Source organism: Ambystoma mexicanum, chromosome 6q (assembly GCF_040938575.1).
Source record: "Ambystoma mexicanum isolate Mex_15411 chromosome 6q, UKY_AmexF1_1, whole genome shotgun sequence".
NCBI lineage: Eukaryota > Metazoa > Chordata > Amphibia > Caudata > Ambystomatidae > Ambystoma > Ambystoma mexicanum.
This window is the reverse complement of record NC_090937.1, coordinates 1,304,250,696-1,304,272,861: the sequence shown is the minus strand read 5'-3', so window position 1 is coordinate 1,304,272,861 and position 22,166 is coordinate 1,304,250,696. Positions and strand designations below refer to the sequence as shown.

At 48.1% G+C, this 22,166-nt stretch overlaps 1 protein-coding gene across 2 annotated transcripts in view; it reads right to left on the bottom strand.

The window, feature by feature from the left end:
• The window catches only part of QDPR (quinoid dihydropteridine reductase), a 114,016-nt gene that overhangs the window by 6,112 nt on the left and 85,738 nt on the right, over positions 1-22,166 (bottom strand). The window lies entirely within an intron of this gene.

The window sequence follows — 22,166 nt, the reverse complement described above, 5'->3', positions numbered from 1 at the left end:
ATGGGTACGCTGGGGCTGAGAGATGGACACATTTGTGGGTGATGCTTAGCGCTTTGAATATAATCCTTTCCTTTCCTTTATGGGGAGCCAATGGGATGCTTTTCTGGCAGCGGTGATGTGCTCTCTCTTGGCAATGTCTTGTGCAGCACGCAGGGCGCCGTTCTGAATTATTTACAGCTTCAAGGTTTTTGTTGGAGGTCCCTAAGAAGAGAACATTACAGTAGTCTAGTCGGGAACCAGTTATGGCTCTAGCTATGTTGGTGCAGGTGTCTTGACAGAAAAGGCCTGATTGCGTTGAGGAGTTTTGCATGGTAAACCGCAGAGGAGGCGATTGCGTTTACTTGTCTAGTCATGGATAGGTTAGAATCTAGATAGACGCCTAGCGTTTTTACCGTGTCGAGTACTGGAATTCTGATAGAGTCAATGGTAAAGTGGCTAAACTGGGAGTCAAGTTTCTTGAGGGTGTCGGGGGATCCTACGAGAAGGAGCTCAGTTTTGTCAGAGTTAAGGCAAAGGCGGTTGATGGCCATCCACATTTGGATTGTGTTGTATATGTTGTTAAGAGTTGCGCAGTCAGTGTCATAGTTATCTGTGTGAGGAGGATCTGAGTGTCGTCAGCGTAGTTGGTGTAGGAGATGCCCATGGCATCAAGGATAAGGAAGAGGGGGCAGGTAAAGATGTTATATAAGGTCGGGGAGAGGCAGAAGCCTTGGGGCACACCACATAGCATGATGGTGGGTGATGCAGTGGCTAGGTCAGAGAAGACCTGCATGGTTTTGCCTTGGAGGAAGGAGGTGATCCAAGTGGTAGCTTCTTGGGAGAAGTTGGCTGTGGAGGTTAGGTGACGGCAGAGGATGTCATGATCTACAAGATCGAAAGCTGCAGAGAGATCGAGGAGAAGGAGCAGGACAGGTTTGCCTTGGTCTCCATTTGGTTTTTGAGGACGAGTAGGGCGGTCTCTGCCCCGTGCCTAGGCCGAAAGCCAGATTGTCTCAGTCCTAGGAGGTTATGCTCTTCGAGGAAGTGCTGGACCTGCAGGAAGGCTGCCTTGTCTAGAATCTTGAGGAGGAATGGGACTGTGGTAATGGGGTGGTAGTTGTTGGGGGAGGTGGGTCAAGTGAACGTTTTTTTATGAGAGGTCGGACCCATGCTTCCTTGAGGGACGAGGGGACTCTCCCTGTGGTGAAGGAGGCATTGACGAAGGCTGTTAAGAAAGGAGCAAGGGTGTCTGAGCAGTCTTTGATGATGGAGGCGAAGCAGGGGTCCCCTTTGCAATTGGAGGGTTTGATGTTTTTCATGATGTTGATCATGTCTTTTTCCTGAATGGTTTTGAAAGAGAAGGTAGGGGCGGCCTCTGAGGTGAGGAGAGGGGGAGGTTGGGGAGGGGTGGGGGGGGGGGGGCGCTAGTTTAGTGTTCAGAATTTTGGTTTGGAGTGAGCTGATTTTATTGCGCATGGCTGTTTGGATGTCATCACACCATGCTTTATCTTTGGTGAAGTTTTGAGGGGTTGGTGTAGGGGTCTCGAGTTCCCTGAACATTTCCTTGGTGTTTGATTTGGCCTCAGAGATTCTATCTTCAAATGATTTGGCTTTAGCTTTGATGATGGCTTCCTTATATTCGTTTACGAGGGATTTGAAGTTAAGTTTGTCTTTGTCATCACGGGATGTTTGCCATTGAGCTAGTGCTGCTCGCTTGTCTGTGCGCAGTTTGAGGTGGTCTTGGGTGAACCAGGCATTAGTGTGGCTGGTAGGTTTGGTTTTGCACGGCTTAAGTGGGGCGATAGCATTGATTGCTGCCGTGATAGTAGAGTCGTAGTTCTTGGCAAGGGTTGCTGGGTCGTTGGAAAAGGGGAGTCTAAAGGCAGGTCCTGTAGGAAGGGTAAGAGTCTTTCTTTGGTCAGTTGGCGGGTGCTTCTTGTGAGAGCTGGTGGTAAGGGTTTGGGGTGGGAATGGGGAGGAGGTTGGGATGTTGACGGTGATGGTGTGGTGGTCGGACCATGGGGTGGGGGTGTTGCCTGTGACTGTGAGGGGGCAGTTGTGATGGGCTTTCCAGTCTAATGATCTGCCTAGTGCGTGAGTAGGGTCTGTGATGGTGTTGGCGAATCCTAGAGTGGCTAGAGCCGTTTCAAGTGATTTGGCACCAGGGTCTTTGGTGTCATTCAGGCCTAGGTTGATGTCCCCAAGGAGAATGACTTTGGATGACTTTTCTAGGTTGTCAGCCAGGAGGTGCGTGAGTGATGCCTGGAAGTCTCCCAGGGGGCCTGGTGGTCGATAGATGAGGTATAGGGTGATGGTGCAGTGACTGCGAGATAGTCTGTTTCAATTGAAGGTAGTCGCTGTTGTTTATAGTTTTGTCAATCTTTCTGATGGTGATCGAATCTTTGGCTATGAGAGCGACACCGCCTCCTGTGGTCAGGCGATCTTGTCTCGTGATGGCATAGCCTGGTGGGAGAGCGAGGGATAGAGCGGTGCCTGAGGCTTTGTGTAGCCAGGTCTCAGTGACCATTAGGAGATCTAGATCAAGGGTGGTGATGATGTTGTGGATGTCTAAGGCGTGCGCATTGATGGATCGGGCGTTGATGAGGGCACATTTGAGGTGAGGTTCGGGGGAGATATTTACATCAGTGGGTGGCATAGCTGTGGTAGAAGAATTGCACATTGCGGTAATCATATTAGTGGTAGTGGGGAGCATATTTTCTAGGGTCCTAGACATGGATAAAGTAGCATTTACATCAGTGGGTGGCATGGCTGTGGTAGAAGAATTGCACAATGGGGTGATCATATTCAAGCCCGTGGGAGGTACATTATAAGGAGTCATGGCCATTGGTACAGTTGCATTGTGGTCAAGGTAGTGCTTACTGTGTGGACTCTGATCCATAGCGTGGTGCAGCCTTTGGGGATTGTAATTTGTTAAGGCTGGAATCTTCGGGCTAATGGAAATTTGCAGGGTTCTAATTTGCAGGCGCGCGTTCCGTACGTTTGTCGGTGTAGGTATTGAAGGTAGCGAACATGTGAGGGTACGTGCACCCAGACGCTGGAGTCTAGAAGTGAGTGCGGTATGCCGATCACAAGTGTGGGACTCCTTACCTTGTACTGCAGGCAGAGTTCCACGGCGGACGGCAGACTTCGAGCAGCGAAGAGCTGCAAAGAGGAGTGCAGGCCTTGTGCTCTGACCTTCTACTCGTGGCTTTGCCTGGCGGTGGGCCCCGTCTCCCTTTATGGTGGGGGCGGTGGAGCCGGCAGGGCAGGGAGCCGAATCAGGCTGTGGGCTGCGGGCGGGAACCGGCATCAAAACGGCGGGAGATTCGATTGTGTTTATAATGTTGGTAACAATAAGTCAGGGGTGATTGGTAGACCTATCATGGACTTCTTAATCTATTAAAGAATGTACTCATCTACACAAAACATTATATTGGAGTGTTGTTGATACAGGAACCTAATCATACATAAATATTGCCAATGGCTGCAGCACGCACCATATAAGTACAATATTTATAATCTTGGATAGAAAAATAAAGAATGCTACCTTATCAGAGTTTTGAGTAATGTAATAATTAGCTAACAATTCAAGACTTACTGCACACTTGTGCTAGTAAAAACAATATATATGAAGACCCACAATGCATACAAATTAGAGGCACATACAGGGAAACTAAAGTAAGGAAGAAAGAAACAGCATCACCAGAAAATGTTAATAACATTAAAGTTCATCTTCATGTACACAAATGAATTTTGTGTTTGAGGCCTGCTTGTTGCCCCATGTATATGCAACATGAGCTGATACCAAACCCTAAGGAAAGTACTTTAAAAACATCCAACAAGGTTAACATCTAGATATAAAGCACCTTTTGAATTTTAATATTCTGACTGTCAGTGAGCAAAACCACCTGACCTAGATATGTCAGTGAACAAAAACAAGTGGCCCAGATATGTGATGTCATCAATGACATATGTGAGGGGGCGTGGCCAGCGGGCATTCGATGAGGACGTGATCCCTCGCCGCTCCCGGCCGTCAGCCCAATCCTTCAGTCATCCTTCCCTTAAAATAATTCTGTGGAGTCCCAAAACTATTGTGAAGACGTCCGAAACTCTGCTGCTTCGATCCGCAACACACCGGACCGGAACCGGTGCGTCCTGTGCGAGATACAACCTGCGGAGATTACGAACGGCAAACAGCGGTGAGAGACCAAGATGGCCGCCTGAGGTATCGAGAGCTGGAGATCGCAAGGCCTGGAGTTACAGCGGGCCCAAAGGAAAACGGGCGACGCGCACCCACCGGCTCCGGAAAAAGAATCGGCTGAATTGAGCCGCCTCCCAAGCTGCCGGATCACACCGACCAGAATCGGACGCTCCCGCGAGCGCGGCTGTGGGGGGAGAACCTTCCGCCGCGCGACGCCGGAGCCGCAGGACTGCCGACGGACGTGCGGGAGTCCATCGCGTCGGAGGAGCCTGAAGCGATCACCCGATCGAGTGGATAAGCGCCGGAGAGCCCCCCCCACCCCCACTCCCTCGGAGGGGGCCGGCGGGTCCTGTGGACGCGGGTGCTCCGCTCCTCGTAGAGCGCCCGCACGCCCCCCCCGGCAGCCGCGCCGCGGACAAGCAAATGCCGGTAAGGAGAGGGGAGGGAAGAGGAGCTGATGCTGGCGGGTGGCAGTGAACCAACGCTCCTCCTCATAAACCGCAGGAACCCCACCGCCAAGGGACACGCGGAGAGCTCTGCATGGAAGCGAGGGACCTAGGTGCACAAAGCTGCGAGGAGCACTCCAACAGCTCCGACAACAACTCCTGCCCATATCGCTGACGTCCCTGGGGACGCGTGATAGAACCCGATCATCCAGTGGGACACTGCCGCACACGGACAAGGCCCTCGCTCCCAACCCCAGAAACTTAGTAACCTGGCGTGCACTCCCAGCAGACAGAGACGGTAAAAGCCAAGAGATTTTGCCTTTACATCAGAAGGCCTTCAGTAAAACAATCACGCCATTGCTGCGAGGCTCTGTGAGACGACTACCCCTGTGCCTCGCAAACTTGGACAGCACTGTTGGTGCCACAACGATAAATGCAACTTAGGGAGACTGAGCACGACTGTCCTCCCTGCGTACGCTCATAGAACTCCCATTCACCACTGTGAGAGGCACTGGAGATAACTCCCACGGTTTCGCACTGTTCTTGACAGGCACTCAAGATCTGTAAACGTCCCTACTGCATAGAGCCGAAAGACTGGACCGACCATACCGGAATCTCCCTCCCTTTCGGCAATACTTGCCCCCTCATCCTACAGGCGGGTCCTGGACTTCCACAGCCACTTCACCAAAATACCTGCAATGGGGAAAGATAAGCCCAGAAAGACCATCACGCAAAGCAGGATTGAACAATATGCAACTACACCAATACCTCGCTCCCCAGAGAGATCACTACAACAAGACCCGGATAGCATGGAAGAGAATATCTCCCTCAGAGACATTATGGGTGCCATTGCCAGCTCTAGAACTTCCATGGAGAAAAAGATGGACAGCATAGGTGCAGACGTATCTCTGCTAAGACACGACCTCCAGAAGCTAACATCACGCACCGGGGAGGCAGAGATGCGAATCTCCGAAACTGAAGACAACCTCCGCGGAGTCAACCGTCAGATGGCTGGCATGATGACAAGAATAAAACTCCTGGAAGCAAGAGCAGACGACACTGAGGGCAGATCGAGGCGCAACAATGTGCGTATTCTCGGCCTTCCAGAAAAGACAGAGGGAGACTGTATGGAGCTTTTCCTCGAGGGCTGGCTTGCGGACATATACGACGCACAGTCTTTCTCCAAGTTCTTTTCCATTGAGCGTGCCCATCGTATTCCAGCCGGCAAGATCACACCAGGAGCACCGCCTCGTACAATCATAGCAAGGTTCCTAAATTATAGAGATAGAGATACGGTGCTGCAGCTAGCGAGATCTAAAGGAACCATCACGTACAACGGATCAAGAATTGCCTTTTTCCCTGATTTCACCAGGGAAGTTCAGAAAGCGCGTCAATCCTTTGACCCCCTCAAAAAACGCCTCCAAGCAATGGGAGTTAAATATGGGCTCGTATTCCCCGCTCAACTTAAGATTTTTCACAAAAATACAACAGTACACTTCACTGATCCAAGGGAGGCATGGAGATGGGCAGAGGAGCATATAGAGGGCGACTGGAGTGCCGACGAGAGACGGAGAAGAGAACGGAATGGGCCTCGCCCGGAGCGACCACCTGAACATGCACCGCAACAACAACAACAGATACGAATCCCACAACAGATGGCGGATTAGCAAATATCGCCGAGATCCTGGACGTCCACTTCACTACAAATATACCGCGAGATGCTACATCGCACACTGCAAGGGTGCTGTAGACGGCAACCCCGGCTGGCGGCCACCCACGTGGCGTTTCCCCCCCCCCCCCACCAGACACAGAGTAAACCCGGAGCGCCACAGCAGAGCCCCATTGCCCTGCTCTGTGTTGTTCCCAGTGTCAGCACCTGGCACACTTGCGCTCTGGATTTGGACTGCCATAGGGCAAGTTTGATGTAGTCTACAGTTAGTCTGTTCAAAAAGTTAAAACAATGGGTCGACAGATGCTTCAGTTGTGGGTGGAGTATGGGGAGGGGGGAGTTGGATTTATTATATGTATTCAATGTTCAGCATACAGAGACAGGAGGAATACGATATGTAGATCAGACGGAATGGATATGATGGGTATGCGTCTAAGAAGATCCACCTGTGTAAACAAATCCCAGAACAATAATGGCAGCTGAAAGCACTCCAAGCCAAAGAAAACTTAAATTCCTGGTGTGGAATGTGAACGGATTAGGTAATAGTATCAAAAGGCGCCTGGTCCTCCAGCAGCTAAATAGATATTCCCCAGATGTAGTCATGCTGACCGAAACGCACCTAGCCGGTAACATATGCAAATTCTTCCAAAGGTCAAACTACCGCACTGCGATACATGCTGGCTTCTCTATGGGTGCGAGAGGAGTCCTCATACTAATCCATAAGAAGCTTCCGCTGGCAATTACAAATATATTACAGGACACGAGAGGCCGATATGTGCACATCCAAGCAAAACTCTGGAACCAAACACTGGCACTAATGGCGATATACGCACCGCCAACACTCCTCAATGACCTGCTAAACGAAATCACCCCTATCGTGGCAACGGGACTGGCAGACACAATGGTGATAGGAGGTGACTTCAACGAGGTCATGGATTATACCCTGGACCGTACACACCTGCGAACCAGGAACCCGGCCACCACGACGAGGTTGGCCTCTTTCGTGTCAGCAATGGGCCTATGTGATGCGTGGCGAACCCTTCATGCCCAAGAGCGACAGTACTCCTTCCACTCGGGAGCCCATGCCTCAATGTCAAGGATAGATTACTTCTTCCTCCCACAACAATCTATCCACAAACTAAGCAATGCATCCTTCCTCCCACGTGGAATCTCTGACCATTCCCCGCTCCTGCTTGAATTGGAATCAGCAAGACCACGACCGCCACCCTCATGGCGATTGAACTCCTACTACCTAGGATTCCCAGAATTTCAGGAGATGATGGAAACAACCACCTCAGATTATTTTGAATTTAATACAGAATCAGTGGATAATCCCATTACATTGTGGGAGGCGTATAAAACGGTCCTTCGCGGAGAAATTATATCATGGACATCCCATAAAAAAAAGAAGCACAATGAAAAACTCATCGAGGCGGAGAGTGAGGTCATATCCAAAGAGATGGAACATATAGCCAATGACACCCCAGAGACGAATAGGGCCCTAATGTTGGCACGGAAAAAACTGTACAACCTGTCCCTGGACTGTGCCAAGAAAGCACACGCTGCAATGAAGGCACGTGTATATGAGACAGGAGACAAGGCAGGCAAAATGCTGGCGTGGCTCGAAAAGCGAGATGAAGGACAACAGAAGGTGAACCATATTAGAACCTCAGATGGAAACCCAGTGTACACTGATGCAGAGATTGCTGAACGCTTTGCCGAGTTCTATGAAGACCTATACAGACCCCCCACCAATGCCATAGATACTAATATACTAACCACTATTGCCCTCCCAACACTCAACGCTAAGCAAATCTCCGCTTTAGACTCCAAAATCACCACTACTGAAATTTCAACTGCCATTGGGCAACTACAAGCAGGCAAAACCCCTGGCCCAAATGGATTTCCGGTGGACATCTGGAAAAAGCTAAACCACCTCGATGTACCCACTCGCCTCCTCAACGTGTTTGAATACTCCCTAACACGTGGCGAGCTCCCAACAGATCTCCGTAAAGCCAGCATCATAGTAATTCCCAAAAAAGATAAGCCCCCTGAAGAATGCACCTCCTATCGGCCCATCTCCCTCATTAACTGTGAAGCTAAAATACTAGCCAAAATATTAGCCAATAGATTACAAGTAGTCATCACATCTTTAATCCACCCGGACCAATGTGGCTTCATGCCCCAGAGATCGACCAGAATGAACATTCGTAGATTGCATCTCGCACTAGAGAGAGCACCGGCCCTACAGCAATCCCTGGCCCTGTTGGCCATAGACTTCGAAAAAGCATTCGATTCCGTTCACTGGGAGGCACTATGGGCCATAATGCGCAAGATGCAGTTCGGGGAACCGTTCATACGTTGGGTACAACTCCTGTATAATAACCCACTGGCTGAAATTAGAGTAAATGGGTGGCCGTCACGCATCATCCGATTGGGCAAGGGAACCAGACAAGGCTGCCCACTCTCGGCAATGCTATTTGCACTAATAATAGAACCATTAGCAGCCCTCCTGCGAGACTCCAATACGTGGACGGGCTTCAGATGGGGATTAAACTGGGAAGATAGAGTATCTCTCTATGCAGACGATCTCCTAATATACTTGGGTGACCCAGCGAACTCCTGCTCTGTGGTCACACAACTCCTAATAGATTATGGAACCTTCAGTGGACTCAAAGTAAACTGGTCTAAATCCGTGCTGTTTCCAGTTAAAGGAGTAGACTGTATACCGACAGCCGGCTCCCCATATAAGATTGAAACCAATCAATTCCGATACTTGGGTATTTTAATAACCAACGGGCTGGATAGCTATATAAAACAAAACCTACACCCAGTTATCAGAAGATACGAACAAGACGTAGTACACTGGCAGGCGCTACCACTGACATTGCTGGGAAGAGCGGCACTCTTCAAGATGTTGACTCTACCCCGCTTCCTATACATTCTCCAGAACGCCCCCCTACATGTCCCCACTGCGATATTCCACAGAATAGATACCACAACACGTATACTCCTCTGGGGTGGGAGACACCCGAGAATTGCCCTCTCAACTCTCCAGCGCTCGATATGGGAGGGGGGAATCGGACTCCCGAATATTCAGATCTATTACTGGGCAACTCAGATGGCGACAGTTAATGACATACTACACGGTGACCCGACCATCCCACACATAAGAGCAGAGTTAGCGGCAAGACAAGATATGTCCCCACTTGAAAGCCTCTACTCTAAAGTATCCCGCCCACCTGAATGCACGATAGCAGTACATACAACCTTGGTATGGAAAGAAGCGCATAAACATTTAGGTTGGGACACCAAGATCACCCCAGCCCAACCCATATGGAACAATGCCAGGCTCCCAAACCTTGTCGATCTCCCGAAATGGCCAAATTGGGCTGCAGCTGAAATACACACAATCCAACAGATAATTGTGAATGATCACCTAATACAATTCCCTGAGCTCATTACCACATATGGCCTCCCAGAGACTGAACAATATCACTATGGGCAACTACGGCACGCACTAGCTTCGCACAGGACCCAACTGGTGGACATGCCAGAATGCACGCCAATAGAAAGAAATATTGTCATTGACACTGTGAGTAACAAAGTTACATCTACCATGTACAATGTCATCTCTGCATTTGCCACAAAGGAACTGCTGAATCTGAAGGCGAAGTGGGAAACTGATGTTGGCCCTATATTACCTGAAGAATGGATTGAAATCCTGATGTACCCTAGAGAATGTGCAATCTCAGCACGCATTAGATTGGTACAACTCAAGATACTCCACAGGATATACTATCCGCGTATAGCGCTGTTCAATTGGGGCAGAACATCGGATCCCAACTGCTTACGATGCAAACAAGAAGAAGGTTCCTTCTATCATATCCTCTGGCAATGCGCACGCATACAGCGTTTCTGGCACAAATGCAGCGCAAGACTCTCCAGGGCCATGTGCCGCCCGATCCCAACTGAACCCAAACTCCTTCTATTGGGCATCGCTGACACGATAGAATTGTCTCGATTTGAAAAGCTGCTAATCTCAACAGCCACGGGAATTGCTAAGAGGAACATCGCACAATTGTGGGGCTCAGAAAACACCCCAAAATATGGTCACTGGATAACGGACGTGGAATCAATCATCCTAATGGAACGCCGTATCTACCGGGCTAGAGGCTGTCCGAATAAAGCAGATAAGATCTGGGGAAAATGGGAAAATACTATGTAACCTCGCTATAATGTCATCAAATTGAATTGTTGTGAAAGCATGTAAGACCTGTATCCGCTCATACCATCCTTCTAGAAGCCTCGAACAGTACCAGGATGCATAAACTGCCAGCTATCTTACCGTCCAGTATACCCACACTAATGATATCTCTGCGATTGTTCATATCTGTAATACTTAACCGTGCTACTCCGTCACCTGTATGCAAAGTCTTGTAATTGTGGTTTGATATGTTATTGTTCTATTGCATAAAATACAATAAAATGTGTTATTAAAAAAAAAAATCAATGACATATGTGTTGTCATCTTTGATGTCCTGCGTGTTAGTCTTAGCAGTGCACAGTGGTGGCGCGAGTTATGGTTGCTGATATACATACATACACATATATCAGTGAAAAAAAACTTTGTTAAAGGGATGTTATGGTTACAAGTAAAAATCAGAAAACCCAAGAAACCTGCCAGTTATGGTAAGCTAAGCAACAATAACTCGCACCACCACCATGCACTGCTAAGACCACCAACCTGAACATGAAAGATTAAATCACAAATTGCACCATTGATGATATCACTGATGACATCACACATATCATATCAATTCTGATCAAAAGGCCCTACAAAGGGTTCTGTTTAGAATGTTGCTAGCAACATATTAAGGGTGATCGAGAGACCTCCGTGTACGGCCCAAGCACCAAAGTAATATCGCATTTTTGTAGTTACATTTTGACACGTTGGAAAAAGTAAAGCACAGGACAGATTTGCAAAAGCATACTTTCAGGTGCTTGCTTATGCTCATCACACAAGTTTGCTACAATCCCACCCAGCACTTCTGACTGTAGCCGTGCAGAATTTCCTTTCCCATTGAATCCTATCCAGATTTTGAAAAACGTTACCACATAGCTGGTCCCTAGTGGCCATTCCCACTTTAAACCTATTGCTGGTCCCTGGTGGCCATGGCCAGTGTCCGGGTCATGGCCATCTGGCTATGGCCACATATACCTCAGCCACCAAAGATATATCACTAGTTTTTGTACCCACATTCTGACACTTTTCAAAAAATAAAACACAGACACATTTGAGGGACACTGCCAATGCTCCTTGCACAAGTTTGCTGCAAATCCGTTTTATGTTTTGAAAAATGTCAACGTGTAGGTACAAATAAATAGATGTACAACTTAAACTCCACTGGGCAAAATCCATTCCGCATTACACAAACAAACATTAAAGGTTGTGTCAGTTTGTGTAGATTCGTCAAACGGCACCACATTTATAAGAGGTTCAAACATTTAGGGACCCCCTCTCTAATTGTGCCCACTCTTGGCGAAACAGCACCAAACTCTGCAAAAGCATTTCTATTTTGAGTCGAAAATGTTACTGCAGTTTCATTGGATGATGCAAAAGTTATAAGCCATCCCAAAACTGCTCTTCACTGACCCTATAATTCAGAAATATCCATTGATGTCCGCAAACATTTGTCAAGTTCGCAAACATCCTAGCAATGTCCATGAACATCTGAGCTGTTTGCAGACTTCGGAGAAGAAAAGCCACACGATTTTTGGCTTTTTCTGGACAAATCCCATCCCATCCTCACCACCCCTCGAGTCCCCAGAGATTATTTTGACAAGCAGAACGTTCAATGTTGTGTTATTTAATGTTTTTACCACAAATCCGTGGACTATGGGCCCAGTTCGCGAATCCCACATGGTGTCTGTTTCAAAAGGTTTTGACGCAACTCACGTTTTTAATTTAACAATCAGTGAGCGTGAATGATGTCTGCAAACTTTACGCCTTTCTCAGTTTGGTTCAGAGATTTCCGCGGACACCGAATCAGGAAGTGAGTCTGCGGATCGGACACAGATATCACTTATTTTTTTTACCTACTTTTTTCCTTTTTAAAATAGCCTACTGGATGGTTTGGGCTGTAGGCGTGAGCACATATTTTTCCATGTATATCTATCTGGATTTCAAATGTTTGGGACCCCCCCCCCTATATGTTTGCAAATTCATCGAACGGCACCAGAGTTATAACCTGCCCAAAATCTGCTCTTCCTATCGGTTCAGTAACTTTACCATAACTACACAGACGCTACTGCAGGCCCTATAAGAAATATATCAGCTCATCTGTGACTTGTGGTGTACTGCCTATTTCAATCCAATTTCAAATATTCGACACAAAATTTGAGCAACTGTGCAATTCTTCATCGGGACTTGTCCCTTGCTTCGACAAGGTAAGGATGAAGGATTCTCAAAATATTTGGGACATCTGAGGAGGACTTCTGCTCCTAAGCACATGCGCTAATCAAATTCTTTGGTGACCATCAAGTCACTGGCGACTGCCGCTTCGCCCAGTTTTGAAATACAACCAACATTCACAAACATGTTGCATCTGATTGAGGTAGTGATGGCACCTGTTCTCTGTGACAGACTGATTGGTGTACATATGTTGCCATAAACGATTATGGCGGTTGGACACCGATTGTATTGGGATACAGCCTTCTGTACCAGGGGCCTCCCGATATGGAACTTCAGTGCAGATTGATTACAAGGAGAACCTTCCAACAACGGGGAACCCAACACAGGCAGCTCAGCAAGAGGCTTTCACAGGGAAATGTGGCATGGTGGAGTGACAAAGGTGTGGCAAGTTTCACCAATAATTTATTTAGAAACCAAGAAAAATAACCTCTCCCTATCTCTAAAGGGTTATCCCTACAACAAATATCAAAATTTAGTGCAGATGTTATATGTCATCGAAAAGAACCTAAAGAGTAGGGAATCTTGCTTAGATAGATCTGCTAATGAGCTTTTAAATACATCAGCTTGTATTTCAAGCTCATTATATGCTTGAAAGTGTTACAAGTATTTATATACTGATGAGAAATCGTTGATTTTAATTTTTGTATATGGTATATTCAAATGGAGATGGTGATAATGTGTGGGTATATATAAGTTACATTTATCATACATAGTATTTAAATGTGAATAAGGTTTTGTGTAAAGAACCGTTATGTGAGCTCATCTGGTATTGTGAAATTGGCTTTTATGGTATAATGAGGTTTTAATAAGACAGGAATGTGATAATGTGAAAATATTTTAATTGTTGTAAAGATCAATTTGTATCGAAAAACAACAATATAAATATAAAAAAAAAAATATATATCAAATCTGGTGCTCATCATCAGGATGTTTATCCAATTCAAAAGGATCCGTCCACAGTCCAAAAACCTACTCCAACCCTACCACTAAGCTACAAAAAGTCGCTGCATTCAAAGGAAAATAATACCAGGAGAATGACTCCCTTCTCCTGGCAAACTGTTTCAGTCTTTATCTCTTTTCCAAAAGTCTTTTGCACTAGCTTCTGATTCAACAAAGAGAAAATGGTCAGGAGAATGAATCCCTTCTCCAGACCCACCTTACACAGCCTTAAGGGCGATCTTAGGATAGTCTTTGGCAATAGTCCTCAAAAAGTCTCTTCAGTTCTTCCAAAGAGCTCCTGAAAGTTTGCTTTATAGTTCCAGTTATTCTTTCTTGTTGTAGGCCTTTCTGAAGGTTGCCTCCATATAGTTGTCTAATATGCTCTTTAATCCTACTTGGACTATCACTGTGACGATGGAGATTACTCCTGACCTCTTGATTCTCTGGGTATCACTACTGTGACGAGGGTAGTCACTCCAGAGGCTCTCTTGCCTCTTGGTTCTGTGGGAATCACCACTGTGATGTGGGAGATTACTCCCACTGTTCTCTTGAATCTCTGGACAACACCACTGTGACAAAGGAGATTATCCCTGAGGCTCTCTTGATTCTTGGTTCACCAGGTATCCCTACTGTGACAAGGGTGATTAACCCCTCCCACTCCCCGGAGGATCTCTTGGTTCTCCCGGTATCGCTACTGTGACGAGGGAGACTACTCCAGAGGCTCCGTTGACACTTGGTTCTTTGGGAATAACCACGATGGAGATTGCTCTGGAGACTTTCTTAATTCTCTGAGAATCACCACTGTGCTGAGGGAGATCACTCCCAAGGCTTTCTTGATTCTTAAATTGTCCCAAACCCCCAACGGGTCTCCCGCTGTTCCCACTGCCTGTAGCATGTCGGGATTGCATCGCTGATTCTTCATGGGGTGATGAACTGATTTGCGTTGCTTCAGCACTTCCTGCTTCCTTCACTCCACTCCCCACTTCATCCTTCGGGCTCTGTGAAAACTTGTGCCAAACGACTCTAGCACAGTTACAGAATTACACGGTCTACCTCCATGAGGTCACGCCACTGGTCGGGAACTTGGCTTCTCCAACAGTGCTCCATCGACCGCTCCTCTATGTCTCCGGAGGTGCAGATAAGCTTTCTTACACCTTCGTGTTCCCAGGTTCAAACTCTTTATTTCCAGTGGCTGGGTCCTCCCCCAGCATAAGGTTCAAGTACTTCTTCACTGTTGGTGATGTAATCTTTGTGCCTCCTTGGGGGCCAACACTTCTCAGTACTATAAGTCAACCTGTTGTGAATCTGCAGGTATCTTTGGCTCCTTTTCATCTTGATCATATTACTTCGGGAGTCAAAGACTAAAGAGACATTACCATAACAGACAGTAGTATTATCAGGAATTTCGGACAGGGATTTGGTCTCAAGGGAAAAGGGTTAGGGAATTCCTTCACAAAACAAAAGTCTGTATCCCCATGATGGGAGTCTCCCACTGTGATGGCCCGCATTCCACCACCCTGAGGGGGGACTATTTGGTAGCGACCTTGCCTCACAAGGATGGTCTACGCCCCCCCCCCCGTATCATTTTGCCATCTGTGGCCCTTTTTGACCCACTTCTCCGCATACATAAAATGAAGCTTGCATTTATCCTTGTGGAAATCCTGATGGTGGAGTGTGTGGTGTAACCCATCCTTAAATGTTTTGGGGTGCCCAAGTGAAAGTAGCATGGTGTGGGATGTGAGGCAGGGGGTGACACCAGCCTCCTGCCTGGGGATAAAAGACCCCTTAAGCAGTTATCTGGTCTTGCTGCTGGAATCCAAACCCACACACAGGACTGCAGCTCGTGGAGGGGAACTGAAGCTCTGCCCCAGCAATTTAAGCACTCAAAGAAAACTGACAGCAGAGTTCTGCCTCTCCAGTGTCAAGAAGGAACCAACTATGGATTACCTCAGCTGCCCAAAGGCCTGGTCTCCTTGAAGCTCCTGGACCTCGATTCACAGCCAGTGGCAGCAGTGGGAACTCCTTTGTGGCAGATGACCCAGCACTCTCATTGACTGCAGGACCAGATTCACTTCATCTAGTGATACCTGGCAGGTGCTATGTGCTATCTTCCCCAAAATAGGAAACTCAAGGGACTTGTGCTGTTGCCGGACTGCATCGCCAAACCTGCAACTCAAAGACTCTGTGGTCGATGGATGATCTCCGGTGTGGTCCAGAGGTTGGTGATCCCATCGCTGAAATCCTGCCGGAATCCATGGATGACATAGGAACAGAGCATCTATGGTTGAGTGCCGACCACATCTCCAAAGCCCTGACACCTACTTCCCACGCTGATGGCTTGGACTTGTGGCTGAGTTGGCATAGTGCCATCACTGAAGCCTTTCGGCATCTATGGAGAACCTTACTTTTTGATCATGTCAAACGGCACACTGCACCTGCCTAAGTCTGGCTCCTGGACACTGGGATTTATCTTTTTCCTCTGGTTGTTTTCTTTATTGCAATACTCATTTTAGAGTCCCCACTTCATATCCAAGGATCTGCCACCCTTCAAATCTGACCGGACCATTACAACTTCAACTCTGTGCTAACGCAGCATTTCTGCAAGACATTGGGCATCATTACAAGGTTGGTGGTAACCCCGTAACACCCTTACTGCCGCCTGATATCCCGGTGCCACCTGGATATCACAAGCGGCGGCGTTAAGGGTTAATCCCCATTTCCATGGAGTCCCATATGAATCCATGGAAATGGGGACACGGAAGCACTGGCACCGTTGCTAATGGTGCCAGTGCTTCTGTGACAACCATGCCGGTAGAGGCCTGAAAACCCGGCAGGTCAGGCCTGCCAGGGGATCTTTGGCCCCTACCGACATCGTAGTATGGTGGTCCGGAAAGGGTACATTGCTACCAGCACCCTTATTTCCGGACCGCCATAATCTTAATGATGACCATTGTTGCATTTAATTCATCTGAACTGCCTTTTTTTCTCTTCTCTAAAATAAAAACCTTTACTTATCTCTTAATTCTCTACAAAGACTTTCCAAAACTGCAGAGAATTTGTAGAGATTTAAACAACTGTTGCTTACTACACACATTCATCTTACTAGGTTTTAACCTACATGTAACTATAGTCATTTTTTCCCCCTTTTGCCTTGAAATATCGATATGTTTCTAAGAATATTGTGGACAATTTTAATGTACATTTATCAAAGTGTTTCGTATACCTTCTGATCGCCCTTCTCACATCCCGAGAGTTAAGTTTGCGGTGCTCTGCCACTATACCCTTTGAAGAGCATGGTATAATTAGAGGAGTAGGCAGATACAGAGACATTTCCCCCCCAAAGTGCCCCCAACAGTGGTTGTCACCTGGGCGGCACTGGCGCTGAGTGTCTCAGTAAGGAGCCCGGCTGCAAAACATACCGCACCCTGGCTGCAGGCGAACAATGACACTGTTTGTCGGGCGCACTGAGCCCCTTCGCATTGCAGGTGGAGCGGATCAGTCAGCGCGAGGCTGGCTTACAAGTATTTTGGCACCTGCGCTCCTGGATGCTGCCGACCATGATACGCTTAAGTCGCTGGTGAGTGGATGCAGCGGGACACATTGTGAGGAGAGGGCACGCTCAGTGTATGAGAACAGGACCGAGCCGACACTGGCATCTGGACGAGTGGGGAATTGCAGGACAGCCAGCTGGAGGCTCTGGAGTTTGTCCCCAGTGCAGCAGAGCGCAGGGGAGAGAGTCAGCAAGTGCTCACATATACCTAATTGCAGCCCTAGATCCCGACCCTGAAAAATAAACCTCTCACCTTCAGCTAAGTGGCTAATAGAGGCGGGCAGCATTTAGGAAGTCTGATTGAGCAATTGCAGAGTGCTGGAAGCCTCACACTTCTACCTACATCAATCTGATATCCTCCTGCTGTGGTGAAGGTGTGTGGCTCGGACAGGCATGGTGAGCAGCAGCATAGGATCAAAAGGCGCACATGCTGTAAGGGGGAATTGACCCAAAGTGACTGAACTGGCAGATTTGCGCATAGTACCACAAATTATAGGTACCTGTGCCAAAGCTGTGTGCTAAGTAATCCTGAGCAGACCTGCAAGTACAGAAAGATAACTGGCACAGAGGAGTTAGGCCTTGGACTGAGAGTCGGTAGGCAATCTCAGAGTGCAGAGGACTGCTCCCACAATAAGTACTTAACACTGCAGGGAGTCTGCTGAGTGTTTCAAGTTCCCGGTACTGATCTGGTGTGATCCAAGTTTGCACAGTTACCGGGCCAAAATGGGGAAGCACGATAAAACACAGTCTAAGCTCTCTTATGGTACCCAGTCACATTCAAAGGCTGCAACCTGGGGAGCACAGGAGTTGGAGGCGGTGGATGAACAAAGTGTGGAGCCCTCACCAGACACTCAGACATTAAATGTATCCTAACCCAGCTGCAGAGTGGCATCTGTTCCCTGGACAGTAAGATTGATACGCTCACCAGTAAGGTTAGCCATATGCAAATCCATCTTAATAGACACAGTGACAGGTTGGACGAGGCAGAGCAGCGTCGATCAACGGTAGAACCCTCTGTAACATCTATGGATGTGGTCCAGCTGCGGAAGGTGGTCAAGGAACTACAGGAAAAGCAGGTTGACCTGGAGTCCAGGTCCCGCCGAAATAATCTTCGGATAATTGGAGTCCCAAAGGTGACAGCCAGGGCACCCATGGAACAAATGCTGGACGCACTGCTGCAGGAAGCGCTTGGCACGTCTGGATTTTCTTCCGCTTTCGAGCCCATCCCATTCCGGGAGGACGCCACTCGGTGCGGGGCGCACTGCCCAGGCCCTTCTGCGCTAGGCTCCTTAATTACCATGACTAGGAACATGCATTAAGACGATCAAGAGAACTGGGCTCCCTCAGATATCACGGTGAGCAGATACGGATTTTCCCTGATTTCTCCAATAAAGTACAGGCTTCACAGGAGAATTTCCTAGCAGTAAAGAAAAGACATTGAGATAAAGGATTTAAATATGCCATTTTGTTGGCAGCGCACCTGCAGGTTACTTATTTATTGTTGGCTGACCACGCCACATAGGCACTTACAGCTGCTAACATCCTAGCACTTCCCTCTTGATACACCTAGGACTTTCCCCCCCATATCTCTCTCTCTACACTTGCATGTTCTGAATGCTGACAAGGCCAAGTTGGACCGCCCCCATCTTTCATTGTTGTATTTGTTCTTCATTCCCATGACCTCTCCTGTTGCCCTCTGGGCGCTTTGAAACACCTTTACTTGTATGAGCGCCTTACAAGTGAACAATAAATAAAACATTGGTAAAGCCTTGTTCTTTCAGACCCTGGACGAGGAGAGTGTAACGTCAATGAAAACAGAGCCAGCTCCGTAGGGGGCAGAATGGCCAGGGGAGGGCATTGCCAAGTGTCCCGAAGTGATACTGTGGTTTCCGCAGTGGCTTCTCAACATTATTGTTCTACACTACGGTTCTGAGGGGTAATCAGCCCTCAGAGTCTTCAAAGGAGGCTATGGAAGGTTGGGGTGGTTAAACATTGAGAGGCTGCCATGCTTCAGTTTAGGGTTGTACGATGGGCATGGGGGTTCACTACTGGAAAGTTGGGGATGTTGGTGGGGCTGATGGAGGTTGGGAAATTCATGTTGGTTCACCGGGCGGTCTTGGCTTGGTTTTTCAGCACACACGCGTTTGGCCTCCATTTACCTCACTGGGTAGGAAGTAGGAAGAGCTTTGCTGTGAATGGTAAGGGCGGTGGGAAGGGCGGTGCACAAGGAATGGGGGACATTGTTCATTACTACTCATTGTGTGTGCGACGGCTTGGTCCATACACCGGTGGAGGCATATTTAGATCTTGCTCCCTTAAGGTCAGTATTCTTTGCAGGTGGTGGGATGGGTGAGAAGGGGTTACATGCATGACATGGAACATCAGAGGGCTGAACTGGCCCTTAAAGGCAAGAAGGGTCCTGTTGTACATGCAGAGGCACCAGGTGGATACTGCTCTCATTCAGGAGATGCTACTCTAGCCCACAAGTGAGTGCCTTCGCAAAATCCTGGGGTTGCCACAGGTGCTTCCCATCGTATTCTAGGTACTCCTGTAGGGTGTGCATACTCATCAAGAGCAGGGTAGGGTTTTGCTGCACAGAGGGACACAGAAGAGAGGGCCCTGGTTCTCACACGACTAATACAAGGGAGAGGCTTCACCTTTGTGAACTACTACAGCCCAAACATGGACTCAACCGAGACTCTGGAGTTTATTGATGAGCACCTGAGGAGGTGCCCAGGGAATATGGTATGCTTGGGGCGGGGGGGGCGGGGGGGGGGGGTGGGCAGACATTAATGCTGTCATGTGTAACTCTGGATAGGTTGGGGAACACAACAGGGGGGAGGCTAAGGCTACAGGATGTCTGCACCAATGAGAGACTGGTGGACATATGGAAGTGAACCAATGAGAGACTGGTGGACATATGGAGGTTGCGACATGGCACAGAAAGGGATTAAACATTCGTGTCCTTCGTCCAAGGCTCGGCCTCGAAGCTGGACTTCTTTCTTGCTTCCACCAATGGGTCGGGATGGTTCTCGGACTGTAATATCCTAGCGCACACACACATCTTTCTGACCATGACCCAGTGGTGGCAGGTCTCCTCATCCCAGGGAGGTGGCAAGAGGGCAGGATCTGGCACTTTAAGAATGATACTCTGTGAGGGACAGTGTTCGCAAGGAGGTGACGGAGGGAGTGCTCCGGTTCTTTCAAGAGAACGAGGGTTCAGTGTCGTCTTCCTCCACGCTCTGGGAGGCCTTCAAATGCCGGATGAGGTCTGTGCATCTTTAAGGAAGCAGGAATTCTTAGAACTGTTAGAGCCGAGCTTGCTGCTAGTGAGACTCTTCTGCAGGACTTGGAATCAGGAGCAGGGTTCCTTACTGATGAAAGTGTACAGGCTAGATTTCGGATGGAATTGGGAGTGTTTAGAGAGACCACTGAAGGTGAAGTGAGATTCTGCATAGATCCGCGACGGTGAAGAGTTATGGGGAGGGACAGAGGCCTGGGGGCTACACTAGTCCAGTTAGTTAAAGCTGAAAATTCTAAGTCGCACATCGCTGGGGTCACAGATCAAACTGGAAGGCTCAGACAGACGAGTGGATCATGAGGGCATTTGTTGACTTTTATAGGGCTTTGTACTTCAAGGTCCACCACAACCCAGGGAATGTTCAATGAATATTTGGATCAGGTTGGTCTATATTGGTTGGTGCAGGGAGAAAGGGAATGGCTAGGAAGGCTGTTAGTGGAAGAGGAGATTCTTGAGGCAATCAAGTAGCTACCTGATGAGAAAGCTGCTGGGCCGAATGGGCTTACAGCAGACTTATACAAAGCCTATGCAGACATACTTGCCCCTCATATTCTCTGTATGTATCAATAGGCACTGCAGGATGGTGAGCTGCCAAACTCAATACACAATGCTGTGGTTGCCCTTCTCCTAAAACCAATGAAGCCTGCAGAACACTGTTCATCCTATCGCCCGATCTCACTAATAAATGTGGACAATAAAATACTGGCTTGGGCGTTGGCCAATAGGCATGCCCCGATAACTAGCCGACCAGGCGTTCTTTATTCCTGGGCGGTCTACATCCTATGGGCTCCGTAGACTCTTTAGTCTCCTTTCAGTTCTGGACCACCAGGCCTCAGTAGTGGCTGTGTTTTGCTTCATGGTGCCTTCACAGCACACTTCAAAGTTTGTCGGCTGATTTGTTACAATCTGTAATATTCGCAATACATCCCTTTTCATATTTCCCCCCCCCACCCTCACCTCAGAAACCAAGGGGGAGGGGGGTCCCCCCCAAAATCCCTCTTAAATCCTGCACCCTCTCCGCCCTAACAATCGATACCGTACCCCTCACATATAAATATACACAAACACATACGAAGACGCACACCTTCTCCACAGCCCCCTCCCCTCCCCTCCACACTACCCCACAACATACACACAAACATTTAACTCACCGCCAAACTCTGTCTTCCCCTACCCGTTCCGGCTACACCAGTCAGCCACTGCACGCACTCGCATAATATTCGCAGGGGATTAAATGGTAAATGCCATGTATCAATCCCAATGGAATATAGAAGTAAGTGACACGCACTAGTTTGAAAGACAAAAGTAGTGAGGTTGTCAGACCTCTGAATGTAGTCCATTTCAATAAAGGACTAAAGGGGGGAAAGAGTAATGAAACATGGTCAAATGACATTGGGGCGATTGTGCCCATTGACGAACAGAAACCCCTAATAGAGATAACTGGGGTAAACTAAGCATATAACGTCCTGTCACTTTGTGATCTAACAGATTACTACTATTTAGTCAAATACTGACCAATTAGTTAAATACGTCACTACCCCACGCCACATACGTTATGATCACAGAACACTGGTGGGTTTTGTCATCCTGCACCACATGACTCAAC